This window comes from Spodoptera frugiperda, chromosome 19 (assembly GCF_023101765.2).
Source record: "Spodoptera frugiperda isolate SF20-4 chromosome 19, AGI-APGP_CSIRO_Sfru_2.0, whole genome shotgun sequence".
NCBI classification, from domain to species: domain Eukaryota; kingdom Metazoa; phylum Arthropoda; class Insecta; order Lepidoptera; family Noctuidae; genus Spodoptera; species Spodoptera frugiperda.
In genome coordinates this window covers 2,970,417-2,984,724 of record NC_064230.1, presented here as the reverse complement: position 1 = coordinate 2,984,724, position 14,308 = coordinate 2,970,417, and the positions used below count along the sequence as shown (strand labels likewise).

Here is a 14,308-nt window from a genome sequence, read left to right as displayed (position 1 = left end):
AAACTGAATATAATAAGATTCCAATTAGTATCTAAAATAATTACTGTAATATTTTAAACACTAAATAACGTCACTTAATAAAAGAATTTACAAATAATATAAGTTAAATGTTCATAACGGTAGATTTTGGTTCAATATTGTAGTAGCAACACTGACCCCCATTGTTTACAACGCCAGAGAACAAACGAAACAAAAACAAGTTGTACGCGAGTCAGTTATTTTTGTACCTTGTTCGAATAAGCGTCTGTTAATTTCGTCACTTTGTATCTTATTATACAATTTTGATATCATTTTCGTAATTAAAGTTATAGTTTACTCTCAATTTACATCGTGAGAATAAAAAAGTTATTTTAAAAGAACAAGTCTTTGTTCAAACAGTGTTAAAAGCGACGTTGCCGTTCTTCTTCCCTACTTTTCTTATAAGAGAAATCTTTTACTAGGGGTTTTCTAGTTAGATTTTTAGCATCTTAAGTTAAACCTGTGATCATTTCGTGCGTGAATTTCACAAAGTAATGCTACAGTGTTTTGAAATGTGTGTCTCTGAACGTTATACACTATCTGACGCAATCCCTATCTGGCAACAGCGCGAGGAATCGGACTGAATAATTTACTGATGTATTAACAAAAGTCCATTGGATATTACCAGTCATCACACAAATTTTAACTTTTATGAGGTAAGTGATATTTTTAAGTGCATTTATTTATTTTAAAAGTGTAAAAAAACATAAAAAGGAAGTGTAACGGTCGTTTTAATTTTCCCGCGGAATGACGTAATTGTCGTTTTTGGGCGGCCATCTTTGGACCATCAGTCATCTGTCAGGCATTCTTGATTTAGTTCGTGAAGTGTGAGAAACGAAAAAATCATCACTTATAGGGTGGTTTTTATACAAAAACCCACCACGGAAGCATCCGGGTAAGTCTTTAACTATACAATTTCATAAAAATCCGCGGCCATTACGCTTTCTTTTTGTGTGATATTTCTCTTTGTTAAAAGATAACCTCTTTGGTCGTCAAGCCAGTTTTTTGGGTCAACCAGTGTCTTTTATGGCGAAATTCCGTATTTGCATGTGTTTTATTTGCATATACGATGTGTAGAGGCCCTCGCAGGAGTGAAATCGACGGTTTTAATTGATATTTAAAAAGTTTTTTGAGTCTAGAAAGTTGACTAAGAACTTAGGTCATCTATAGACTTAGTTTTTATGTAACCTGTGTCACCGTTGTCGTGCTGGAATGATACCTATATGAATATATTTAACACATTTTCATTTTTAAAATTATAACCTAAAATTAATTTATTTCATAAATTTTCGAAATTACCTCCTACAACTTAAATCATAAGAGAGAAACTTAAGTTTTAGCATCTAAAAGTGTTTCTAGAAATTTCTAGAGACCTTCAGTTAGTTTAGAAGTCTATGTTTTAATTCAGTTTGATTAAACCGCAGCTAAAATTAGACACACATGTTGAAACATGTTGGAATTGCATAATCTTTTTTTTTATCTATCCACGAATAATCGTAATTTTGTACTGTGGTGAAATACTTGGGAATTCAGTTTCACTTTTTTTTTAAGTTTTAGTTAAGAAAAACTTTATTAACGAGGGAAAAAAAGTAATTTATGTTACCGTTGATTTGAAATACCTTTATGTACCAATTTTGGGGATTAATTAGTACTTTTTCTAACAGGATTCCTACTCGTTTTGTTTGTATACTACCAAGATTTGTATAATATGATTTTTAACATTATTTTGTCTTGTATTACATTATACCAAAGTTTTAAAGTCGAATATCCCACCAACTCTCTTAAGGATATCTCTGGCAGTATAGTCGACAACTTCATATTAGAGACTCATTTGTCATAATGGAAAAAAACACTGTTTTTGGACCAATGTCTGGACTTCAAAATTGGACCGTGATCTCTCGACTTTCTCTTCAGTAGTTTATTAGAAAACATTGAATTCAACTGCCTTTATAAGAATATTGACATGACAAAGAACTATTCTTTAGCCTTTTTTCAAAATAAACAACTTTATTGTGTATCTAAGATATAATAAATACTATTCAGCTATTTCAGCATAAAATTACAAGGTTAGACTTAAGTAGAACTGTACCCTTAGTATGAGTTTATTTTACGCCTAAAGTAATTGAAACAAGAGTGTGTTCAGCACTCTGATTGGCCAGCTCGAATAAACCAACCAATCAGAACACCGAACATGCTCTCATTTCGATTACTTTAAATAAAGGAAACTCATACTAATGGTATTGAGTGAAAAGCTCAAATATACACAAAATAGTCTAGTCAGCAATATTCAATATAATGTATGACTATATATGTATTGTAATTCTGTACTGACTCAGTGATAATGAGTCACCATTAAAATCTGAGTCCTTTGTACCATTTTAGGACTTGCATCATTTGTTATAATGACTACAGTGTACACTGATTTTTACACAGGTTTTGTAAGTTTTGGTATCCTTGTAATATTAATTTGAGGATATAGTAGCACAAAATACATGTATGCATGTATGAGTTTCCTAGAATTTCTAACTGATTTCCAACTAGTGTGGGATTCCCGACATTGAGATGAATTCATTTGAATAAATGCTCTAGGAATTTCTCCTGTGTGGACGCTTTACAGCTGATATAATTTGACATATGTACATAGCACATTCTATTTCTATTAGTTCATTGGTTTATTCTTTCTTAGAATTATTATCAATTTTTTTATACACATAAATGTATGTGTAAAACAACAACTGAGACAGAAACTTTAAAATTACTGGATTTTTACTCTATTTTTTCTCCAAAATCTGATAACTATCAGAGGGAGTACTTAGTATGAGTTAGCTTTACGTTTAAAACAGTGTGCGTTCAGCGATCTGATTGGATGGTTCATTAGAGTCGGCCAATGAGAGGGCCGAACGCAGACTCGTATCTATCTCGTTAAACGTAAAGCAAACTCGTACTAAACTCCTCAGTAGTATACACATTTCTGTAGGTACCTATTTACCTACTTAAGCTAAAAATAACCATAAAATGTCTGTCGTTAAAGATCGGCCCCGTTTTCATCCTATAAGATGCTTCTGTCCCCACTTTTCCTCTTTACCACACACATACATAGCTTGATTACGTGACACGCTGCATATAGGTAAATATAGCCTCGAATTAAATTAAGACGCAGTTGAAACTAGATAAATATTTATTAAAGAGTTGTTTTTCGTCTATATAGCCGTAATGAAGGACAATCGACGTCGGGTGATAATTGTATGTTTATATTTTTAGACGATTTATAGAAGGGGGTTTCTCTAACATGATCGATAATTTTTCAACTTTTTCTAAGGTATTTAGATTCTATTTTCAGTCTAACTCCGGATTCGCTTGTATCACTAGGGATTGTCTGGTTGTCTGTCGAAAATTGGGCGTTAAATTGCATTATGTTAAGTAACTAACTCTGCTGTTTTCGAACACCAATTGCGAATAAAACATTTTTCTCTACAATACATATTACATGTAAACTAAAACCCAACATAAAACCTCCATGGCACTTTAAACGCAATTTTTATTGAACGCGTCCGAGTTTTAAAAAAGATAAGCTCTATATTTGGGGCAGATAACGCCATACAATGTCGACATGTAACTACGCAGCTGGCTGTAACGTCAGCAGCGTGAAGATTATCGTTAATTCAATGTTTTGTAACATTAGTTAATTCCGTTTTACATTGAAACTGTTAAATGCGTAATTTTTGGTGATTTTCGGTCTTTTCGGACGGTTTTCTAGTAAGAATCTATTTAAATTTTGGTATAAAGATGAATATTATAGTATCAAACAGAAAAAACTGCTATTCGCTTGTGGAAAACAAGATAAATAAAGGAAAAGTTAAACTTTTAAGGTAAACTATGGCATATAAATTAGTAGCAGTCATTCACCTGACAATAAAATGACTAAAAAACATAACCCAACCACTTAAAATACAGCGAAATGCGATCTTTAAAATCAATAATCATAAAGAAGCCAAATGAAGGCATAAAAATCGTAAAAAGGCAATCGGAGCAGCTGATATTTGATACACCATCTGTCCCTCAGGCATATGTTCAAGCCAGTTGATCGGATGTGCAAATTGGAGACGAAATACTATACTTAATGTGCACCTTTCGTTGTCTTAAGTAACAGAGGGTAAGAAGGCTTTAGTTGGGACTTTCGAAGTAAGTAATTGATACTAAGCCCTGTAGAGAAGCTTCAGAGATCGATTTTAGGTATTAAAAGTTGTAGTCAATAGACTCACACCCCTATTATATGGCACTCGATGTTAATAACTGATGAAAAGTAGGTGTTATATTTGGTTTTATCACTGAAGACTTTAAAGATTCCAAGCGTTCTCTAAAGTACGTTATATAAAGAAAAATCTATTAGGTATTTATAAAACGGCGTGCCATCCAACGTGCATGAATTAACGATCCGAATAATCACTATAAATTAAAGCCGAAATAAAAACAACGGCGCACGTGTCGAACACGTGAAAATCAGTTAATCTGTTTCTTTAACGATGACTACTAAACTATTTGTTTGTGACGTCAAGTTTACGTCATCAACCGTTATAAACAGATCCGAATAGGACTGAAGATTCAAATAAAAGCCAAAATGTCCGCCATTCCATAAAAGGCGTTGCGGAAATTTAAGTTTTATGTAATTTCATATTTGGGAGATTTTCCTTTAAAGGATTAACCGAATGCTACAATAATAAGTAGCTTTAAGCCTGAAAGTACTCTTATTGGCGGTTTTAGGACACTTTTAAGTTCAAATTAGACCATTTTAGGTAACCTGCCTTAACATGCACTCATTAGATGGATTTCTCAATCTTAGTTGTAACATTACTGATAAAACTTTAATCATGACAAACACACAATTAAAAAAAGGTTTTCGAACGATAAATAAAGAAGTGAATAATCAATTTATTTACTGATTTTTAATCATGAAGAGTCATGCCGCGATAGGTGTGTAAAGGTCGTGTTTTATACTTGTTTTTATTGTTTCATACGATGTACGATATAACTAATTTTATTGATATCGAATCTTCGGTATAACTACGTCAATGATTATCGGTGGGTAGGACTAAACAGGCCCCTGTTTGTCTGGTGTCACTGAAGAGTTGGTCTGTCAAAAATGTTACTTATTTAAGGCAGTTTTTTGTATAAGAAATACTGGTGTGATTGGTATAGTTGTTAATATGTCGATAAAATTACGTTTATCGGTTGATTTGATTATGCTTTTGAAATGTTTGAATCGATACGACCTTAAAAGCTTCAAGAAAAGAGCGTATTCCTTTTTAAAAAGCCGGCAACGCACCTATAACTCCTCTGGTATTGCGGGTGTCCATGGGCGGCGCTGATCGCTTACCATCAGGTGACTCGTCTGCTCGTTTGCCCCTATCCGACTAAGTTACGACTAGTTGCCTGAGTCTTAGTATCAAGTCAGTTTTAAAAATGGTCGTTTATTAGTTATGACATTTAAATATGTATGTCTAATTATAAATTCTGCTTCCACTTAACAGTATTTTACTTGGTACACTGAGAAACATTTCGTAAATCCTTTGTTTCCATCAGTTCGATGTCCTTTAAGTTGGCACAAAGTGAAGACAAACGATGCAGCTGTGTTGGCGAGGCAAATCATACAGACGGACGCATATAAGTTAAAATTTATTTATAATCGACGTTATTACCGAAGACTAAGGTTGAAAATATATGAAGAAATGTTACTTTGGTTTGTAATACTCGGCTCAACGTTTTTTTTAAATATGTATTTTACTTAGATGGTTAAAGGAAGCATTATGTAGAAGGTATTTACAAATACGGGAGCTATTTTTTTATGTAGGACAAATAAGATTCGTCACAAATAGGTCGGCCCGACCGAAGCGATATGACGACTGCGCAGGAAACTTCTCGAGTTAAGGTACCGAAGCCGATCGGTTGATGCCGCTCCGGAGCTGCGGACTGCTTAGCGGATTACCGGGGCTCCGGCTCGAAAAGCAGGACTAGGAACGGGGTGGTTTTAGTCAGTAAGAGTCTGACACACCCTCTCGCCTCGCCCAAGTCATTGGATGATTTTCCCACCCCAAAAAAGAGTACCGAGGCACCTTTCTTCAATAGGCTGGTAACACACTTTTATCTTTCCTAGTGTGTCTACGAGTGGCGCTGATTACTTGCCACCAGGTGATCCGTCTACCCCTTTACCCCCTATCTCATAAGAGAGTATATAATTATGTAACAGAGCCTTAAGTTAATTATAAAATAAATAATTATAACTGCGTATAAAGAATATCGTTGACGCCAGTTATCGTTTTAAAAACATATTTCTTATTGTACATATATATGTTTGATCAATTGTCAGATTACAAATATATTATAGTCTTCGCGTATTTTGCACGAATCGTATTTTGCCTTGAAATTAAAATCATTGAGCTGTTGTGAGCTTGTATCGGTATCATATTAATTTTATTTGCGCTTATTAGCATATTGCGTCTTATTTTTTTATTCGTTATGTATTTTGATTTGATAAATAAAATATAATACATAATGTATATTCACCTTCGATCCATGGACGTTGTATTCAATCCTTGCATACTTCTTTAGATTCTTACATTATTAATTTGAAATCGCTAATCCGCCTTGATCAATCTTGGTGATTTACACGTTAATCGCCATGTCGGACTCTGGTGACCGATGCTTAGCGGAAGATTTGTCTTCAACAGTTTTCTTTCGGCAATTAATGCTCTAATGCTCATTTCTTCTCCGTATGAGAAGACCCTTTTGCTCAGCACAGGCTGACATTGGTATATTTAACCTATTTATGATAAAAAATGTATCTTCTAGCCTAAATAGGAAAGGCCTTGTATTAATAATAATTGATTAGTTTCTTTGTCCGTCCGTATGTACGTATGTAGGTAGGTAGGTAGTAGGTAGATTGATAAAAATGGTAATGATAAAAACGGTCACTTTGGTATTTGATAATAATATCTAGGTTCGCAGTTCCGAGTGTGACTAAAATAGATTTTTTTTCTGATAAGGCAGACCTACACCTACATTGTAGTAGGGCATTTTTTTTGTAAATCTATTTTGTAGGAGTTGTTTGATTGTGCATTACAGGCATAGAAGTCTCATATGATAATATTATACTAAACTCATCTTACTTAATATTATAAATGTGAATGTTTGTGTATATGTTTGTTACTCGAATCACGTTAAAACGGCTGAAGGGATCTGAATCTAAAATAACACATAGGTTACTTTTTGTCCCACGAAAACACGGGACAAAAGCTAGTATTTTATATAAATGGACATTTCTACCCTCTCTCGTACAATCCCAAGTTTAATATGTCAATCTAAAAGCCCTTTTAATAATGAATTGTGATTCAACCTTTGTTACTTGCCCCAACGACGCCCTATGGCCATTTTCATTCCCCTTTAATCAGATAAAGAGAAATGTTTTGGTTATTTAGACCCTAAATGTATTTATTTGTATGAACTAGATGTATGCAAATATTCATTCATTTATTTCGACTCTTCAAAATGTCATCTATCTTTACACAAAAGTTTCATCAAAATCGGTTCCGCTGTTTAGGTGTATTCGTAACAAACACTTTGCAAATTATAACACTCATTAACTTATTATTATTGAGGCTATGTACGATAAAAAAAGAAGACAGCCTTGTTTGAAACAAGTTTTTAATGCAAATTGTATTGCTATCTCATTTACACTTATTTTTGTTGGTACTTGTGTATATGACCATGATAATTTTGTTTAGCTGTAGCACCATAGTTTTTAAAACATTATAATTAATGTGCCTATATTCAATTCTCGACAGTCACCGCTACCATCAGTTGACAATGGTAATGAGACCCACACAACGATCTCTGTATGTATTATGTAATTAATCTCAAATAAACCAGTGATCCACTCTACCGGTCAACTGTGTAACTAAAATTTGCCATACAAACAATTGACGTCGTCGCTAGCGACTATCGACAAAAACTATTGCTTCAAACTCATGGTAGAGATACAGCAGTAGCCTGTCACGGGCTCTTGATGTAGGATCCTTTTAAACAGTATATTTTTAAAAGGATGAAACGTAAACATTGGAACTCACATGACCTTATTTGTATCCCCTCCTTGTTTCGATCACGTACGCATTCTACTGACCTCATTTTGACGATGTATGCGTTGGAAATGGCGGATTTAAAAGTAATTGTTGTTTTGGAGCTGAAATCTAGAAGTTTTGTAACGTTTAGGGTATTTTTGGCTGTATTTGCACTTGTATGGAGTTATTGGACTAATTATTTTTGTTGTGTTGAGGTCAATTTAGGGATATTTATGTTGTGATCCTGTTGAGATATGATAAAAATGGGAACAAATGTATAGAAAATAAGTTGTATTTACCTCTATTGAGTAGTAAAATACAGAATGACATCTTCACATAAAATACCAAGTGATGTTGACAGAAACTGGTTTTAATTCCCACTCGAATTGATGGGAAAGTCTTACTAAATAAAATGCTTTGTGCATTGAACAATTCGTCGTGTCTACTCAAGAAAGGGTAGTAAAGTTAATTGTTCAGCCCCCTACTCGACAGCGAGGCGTTATTAACACCCTTCCATACAAAACTTTATGTTCCATAAACTATCAAAGTACTATCAACCATAAAAAACGTCATTTCGTTTCGCTTCGACGGGCATGGTGCGATATCGACAGCGTATCGTTTTTGCGTTGCTTAGCAACGACGGACACGTCAGGGCTGTGACGTGCGCGTATAATGCGCTCATGAACATATGCTATGCAGCCTTATTAACGCGCAGGAAGGTCAAATAAGATAAACTAACTTTAATGCGATTTACGCCCTTACTGCAACGTGATAAAGTCTTAATATCATGCCCATTTAACCTCAAAAGGTCATTAAAAAGAACGGATTTAGACTAATTCATCTGTTTTGCTAATTTTTAGTGTGTCTATAATACTTTTAATCTGTAGCATTGTCGTAGAATTCAGCGCAAAATATGTAAAAATCAGTTTCTCTAAAGAAAATTTGATACAGATAGATGTTCAGCTATTTTCGTAGAACGTAATCGATTAGAAATTATGCAGTCAATGACGACAGCACTATTGATCTTTATCTTCTAAATAATAAGTACTGTTTTCGTATACACGTCCGATTATTTCCACCAGATTAGGGTGCGGTTTGTCCTCTAAAGGAGAATAAATCGTCATGGAAACTGTACACAGTGTTGTAGGAAGGAAAACAAACGCTCTAAGGCCGGGCAGTCAAACGGCGCTGACCTTAAATCAAGGCGATTGTGTTGCGGATTATACCTGTCTTTTATTGGTACTAAAATATGGTCTATAGGACCACAATCTTTGCTAGATATTGGGATTCAGATGCCTCAAAAGCTAATTTTAGTCTCTGGGAGTATTTTTTGAGTGTTTTGGGATGTTTTCATTCTCTCTTAAGTTAAGGAAATTACATTGAACCCATACGAGGTTTCTGATATGTCTTTCAATCAAAAGACTATTCTCTATTTTCTTTGAATTCTTCTTTCAATCATCTTTTTTTATTTTAATATTGATTGATATTTTCCAACTTAAAGTCCATTCCACGCGTTATTTACAACAAAACTATCACAAAAAACTATTATGAAAAATAAACCTACTAGAGAAATAAAAACCACTTGGTAACAAAGTTTACTAACAGTGCGTATGCGCAATATGCAATAAACTGCAACGTTAAAATCTTCATGGTCGAATCCTTACAACCTTGAGTTTAAACTAGCTACATTTATTTGTAGGTTTATTTACGCAATTTTCCATATTTTTGTCGTTAGAAGTTTAAATGTAGAAAATAATGATGTGTTCAATGCGGAACTTCTTTCAGCTCATTTGAATAATTGTCTGAAAAATTACAATTTGATTGTCTTCCTTTAGATAATTTGAACTCAAAATTACGGAGAGTTAAACACGTTTTTCTTCTTCAACATTCTAGGCAGAGAATGCTATAAGTAGATAGATGTAATAATCTAGAAATAGAACTTGATAAAGATATCAACAAACATGTTCTTGATCAAAACAAGACGTAAGTATACACACGGGTATACATGAAGCATCATGTATTATAAGCCGGTAAACAAGCAGACAGATCACCTGATGGTAAGCAATCGCCGCCGCTCTTGGACTCCTGAAACACCAGAGGCATTACAAGTGGTTAGGAATTTTAGGATTGTTGGGGATTCCTAGTTAGGGAGCGAAGTAATTGGGTCTCCACGACGAAACACAACGCAAGCGTTGTTTCACGTCGGTTTTTCTGTGAGGCCGTGGCATCTCCGGTCGAGCCGGCCCACGGCTCTATCACTCTTAAAATGTGAGCGGTATAAACGTCACCATAACTGCTCTGTTTGTTGCTAGTCGAATAAAAGGAAAAGTGCACTAATAAATGACGCGTATTACCGAGTGTTAATTTACTAAAAGTATCTGCAAATATTTATCTGAAGGTGACATTTTTGATCTACCTACCTACCTCTATGACGCGTACATGTTTTTGTTAGTCGGTCCACACATCCTAAATTGATAATAACGATAATGTACGATAATGTGCTGTGAACTTGAAAAGTCTTGGTATGTTTCTAATCTTTAGCACTAAGTGTTTCTTATCTAGACACTTACGTAACAGTTTGTTGAAATTCTGAGACTAATTGTCTAAAAGAAATATTTTAATGGCCGGCAACGTACAAGTCTTCTTGTTGTGTTAAATCCTGCTCATGAATATGAGCCTCTAGCATGGCTTGAAACTAATCGAGTTCCTCGTCAAACAGTTACGTGAGTAAGCCGATAACGTAGTATTTAACTCTTCTTGAGTTGCGTATGTCCATGGATGGCACCGATAGCTTACCATCAGGTGGCCAGGCTGCTCTTTTACCGACCTATCCCACAAAACATGACGGTAAAAACGGATGTCGGTTGAAGAAACGCATTTTTTACGTCTCAATTTTTGTAGCTATAAAATATGCAGTTGATAATAAGGAAGTCTGCAGCGCAAATTGACTATTAAAAATAAACAAAAGAAATAAATAAAAGAGACAATCGTACGACTTGAAATGCCGATGTTCCGTCAACGTTCTACGTGCAAGTACGGTTATAAAAAACCAATATAAACTGACCGTCGAATGTGCGGGAAGATTATACAACGCGAGACCATGATAAAACTGGTCTTTTCATATCTCTATATGTAGCGTTGTCTACGTATAAGACACCCACACAGGATCATTCGAGATTCTGACATCACACACACACAGTAGAGAAAACAATAATTTTACCTTGAAACTCAGTGAAGAGGGAAAAAACGTTTTGGGCAGAAGTCCATGGCTTTGAACCGATAATTATTACGAAATATGAACTAATAATTAGTACTGAAAGCAAAAATAAATAATGTTTCATATAGATGATGGATTTTTGTTGTTTTTTTGCCAAGGTCATTGGTTATTTTTGTTGGGATTACCTACTATGGTTTTGTTTCTGTTTCAACTGGTGTTAGTATGAATACTCATCCCTTTTTAGTGACACAAAAAATATTTAGATATGCTCAATGAATAAGCTTCTTCTTTTAAGTCTCATGTCGTGGCCGTTTTTAATCCGGAGCTGCGGACTACCTAGCGGGTTTACCGGGGTTCCAGCTCGAAAAGCAAGAGTAGGAACGGGGTGATTTTTAGTCAGTAAGAGTCTGACACTCCCTCTCGCCGCGCCCTGGCGAGAGAAGAAATTGGATGATTTAAATCCCTTAAAAAAATCCATTAAATCTGACAAACTATAAGTCTTATCATTTTAATCCTAAAGCCAGGTAATAAAGACTCTTTCGGGGCTTAAAAGGTCACAATCTTTAATTTCCAATGCCGATTTCAAAACAGTTTAAAGAGATATCGTTTGTACACAATTGAACAATAATACTGCGTGCTGATTGAACATCAATGAAGCTACCAGTATTGCGTATAGGCGTAGCAAACGTTTACCAATGTATTTGTTGATTAACATGTTACATCTAGTCAGTATTTCGTCAATACAAACCATTGTTGGCATATGGATTTAACAATGTTTTTCGTCTTGTTGGTAGATTGAAATTTGATGTACCTTGCCCTGTACTGTGCCCTTTTGCTAATGCTTCGTTGACCTATTTTCGGAGTTTAGTATGCTTTTGGTAGCCCATCTTTTGGATGTGGACTGTATATTAGTTGTGTAAATGTTTTGACTTACACTATAGCTTTCAGTATCAAAAACTGATCTGTCGGTGGATTTGGTCTATAATTTGGTCATTTGCTTCTCACAAAATGTGTCAAAATTCTATTTCTAGTACCTAAATCTATCAATAGATAGGTTATTGGAAATTTGGAACCAATTGTTACTCATTAGGAATATCCAGACTAAAAATAGGTGCTCAAATATTTATTTTAAACTTTTTGTGTCTAGGATTTCTTTTGGAAGGCCAAAATCGAACAGCAAACCGACGAAAAAGTCCAGTTTTCTCAGACGATAAAAAATATAGCAATGTAGCCTTGGTCAAGTTTTTTGTTGTGTACAAAAAACAACCTTGAGTCATTTGGTATTAGCATACAAAACGCTATGTCTCGTCCCGATGATGTCGTAATTTGAAAAGTTTTGTGTGTATTGTACTAATTTTCTATTAGCTTTTGTCCGTGACTTTAAATATTGCCGTTCGTGAAAGAACTTCGTACAATTTTTCTACTTCTTCCGAATCTTTAAAGTCTGTGTGCTTCTTCACATCTTTGCTTCGCTGTCCTGGCAGGAAGCGAGTTACAGAGTTATCAACGTTGCGTTTCTCTTCACTTCTGTTTACAGAGCAACTTCCATTTCTACATTCAGCTTTTTTTATGAGACGTCCTCTATAAATCTCCACAATTGACAGCTATGACCAGTATCTCCATAAATCTCCGCGATTGGCAGGCATGACCAATAAATGGCTCTTACATTAAAACTAATATTGATTCCGCCACAACATCCTCGTACACACTCATACGTAACACCTTGTAAAAGGCCATGGATAAATGTTCTTATCAAATTTACCATTGGCTATGCCTACGTAGTTTAAAGGCCGTAGAATGGCAAGCGTACGCATGTGAGTGGTGTATCAATCAATAATTAGAATGATGGTCGTTTCATGTTGAAAGATTCGGCCCTGACAACACGGTAGTTGATTATTGTCAATCAAATTCAATATTTGGAGTCCCAAATAGAGATTTTTGTGTAAGACAAAGAAGGATGGATGATCTGATGAAGGTGCTAAGTAAAGGTCGTAAAAGTCGCTTCCAAACGGCTGCTTTGGAAGTCATTGGGAGAGGCTTATGTTAATAGTGGTACCTTTGTCTAACAGTAGACGCCATCCGGCTGATGGTATTAGTAAAGGACATCTAGTGCCTGATATGATGATGAAACGCGCCTGTGACTTTTCTGGTGTTGCGGGTATCCATGAGCGCCGCTGATGGCGTACCATCAGATGACCTGTTTGTTCGTTTGCTCCATATTCCATAAAAAATGAAGTTAGGTGATGATCATATACAGACAGCAGTCTTTGTTGGTTGATGAAACTCTGTATACATATTTTCGAAATCTTCCAAAGCGTATATATTCTGTCAATATAACAAAGATTGTGCGTAGGTTTCCCCACATTTCGCGTTTGCCTAGTAAAGATTTACAGTTACGAAATAACTGTGAGGTAATTTTGTCTTTGTTTGCAATGGTTTTACGGTTTTTGCCCACGTTATACATTCATAGTTCAGGTTTTACTTGTTGCTAGCTCATAACTGGGGTTTAATTTTAGACGAAATAATTTATCTAATAATCTAGAAAATTCCCTGTGAACATTTATACAGATTTGCAACGGGATTTCCATTCGCGTTTTAAAAATGTCCAGGATTGTGTTTATCCCCCCAAAATATACCTACAATACACCCACTTATCGTTTGGTATGATAAAATTATGAGCATGACTCTGTTGGTTGCAAGTTTTCCAACAAAAATATACCATACCCGGGATTTTTTACCTATTGTTATAGATAGTACTCTCCCGGCTAGAAGAAATAAACAACTGGTACTTTTAAAAAAATTGTTTACATGTTTACACAACCGCACACTGTTCCACTGCATCCAAAAACATCTTTACTCTTCATAATCCGATTTGCTAAAATGATCCTTAATACATATTAACACAAGAGAAACCCTTGACCAGATTACATTGACAGCACTTAACTCATACGGGCCAAGGTGG

The 14,308-nt window shown here is 35.0% G+C and overlaps 2 protein-coding genes across 3 annotated transcripts in view; both read left to right on the top strand.

The window, feature by feature from the left end:
• LOC118281190 (zinc finger protein 880) overlaps window positions 1–14,308 on the top strand; it is a 218,039-nt gene that overhangs the window by 145,537 nt on the left and 58,194 nt on the right. The gene's annotated exons all lie outside the window — the stretch shown is intronic.
• Window positions 173–14,308, top strand: part of LOC118281213 (cyclin G) — a 42,421-nt gene continuing 28,285 nt past the window's right edge. Inside the window, exon 1 of one of the 2 annotated variants that reach the window (XM_035601778.2) lies at window positions 173–674. The gene's annotated coding sequence lies outside the window, so the exon portion shown is untranslated. Of the gene's footprint in view, window positions 675–769; window positions 914–14,308 lie in introns of those variants that run through there. The other variant, XM_035601777.2, reaches the window with a different exon arrangement.